The sequence below is a fragment of the Puntigrus tetrazona genome, chromosome 17 (genome assembly GCF_018831695.1).
Source record: "Puntigrus tetrazona isolate hp1 chromosome 17, ASM1883169v1, whole genome shotgun sequence".
Classification (NCBI taxonomy): Eukaryota; Metazoa; Chordata; class Actinopteri; order Cypriniformes; family Cyprinidae; genus Puntigrus; species Puntigrus tetrazona.
This window is the reverse complement of record NC_056715.1, coordinates 18,864,946-18,865,874: the sequence shown is the minus strand read 5'-3', so window position 1 is coordinate 18,865,874 and position 929 is coordinate 18,864,946.

The window sequence follows — 929 nt, the reverse complement described above, 5'->3', positions numbered from 1 at the left end:
CATGGCGATCAAATGAATTCATAAAACTTTATAAGAGGTCTTGAAATCAAAGCGAATCGGAAAATGCTTCTGGCGGTAATGATTTATACTTTCCTAAATTTAAATATACCTTTTCTACCTCCAAAATGCCTGGATTTAAATTCTGCGCGGTAGCGCTTATTAATCAATTAATGAATTTTATCGCCATCAAGTTATTATTTTCTTTTAGCCCGCTTGTATTTGCAGAGGCGGTAACGTCCAGTTACATTTAGAACTAGATTACCTCTCGAATTGTAAAGATGTTTTTCAGAATGGCGATGCGAATGAAAAATTTTCTAAACAAATAAAACCATCAATTTAAAAAGGCAATTAGGGCTGAAATATGTGAATGTTGTTACTGGCTGTGGCGAAGCTTTTCTGGCCTCCTCACATGACTCGTGTGCTGTGTTTCCCACGGCTCTCACGCTCACTTTCTCTTTCGCTGGCTTTTATTTCACCCCCTTGACACCACACTCGCTCTCCCAAACACTCTACGGAGAGACAGGAAACCAGTATTAAAAAAAAGACCGTTCACTGACGGCCGGTTGCAGTGGCAAAGCAAACAGGAAGTTTGACGCAGCTTCGCCTTTATCTAGCGCGATGACTACAGGTCCTGGAAGAGAGAGACCAAGAAATGTCAAAGGATATGAGGGAAATTGTGAACGAATCGTGGTAGCCATGCTGAGCGATATTACGTTAAAATGTGAAGAGCGCGAAAAACAGAAGGCTCTCCACTACAGCCTGCCAAAATAAAAGCAACGGTTTTAAATGACTACAGAAATGTGTTCATGCTCTTTAGTAAAATGCTGTATCAAGTTTTGAATCTAATAAGTAATACTAACATTTTAAATTAATATTACATATAAAAAAAAAAAAAAAAAAAAAAAAGAATCATAGTAATGGGATTTTGC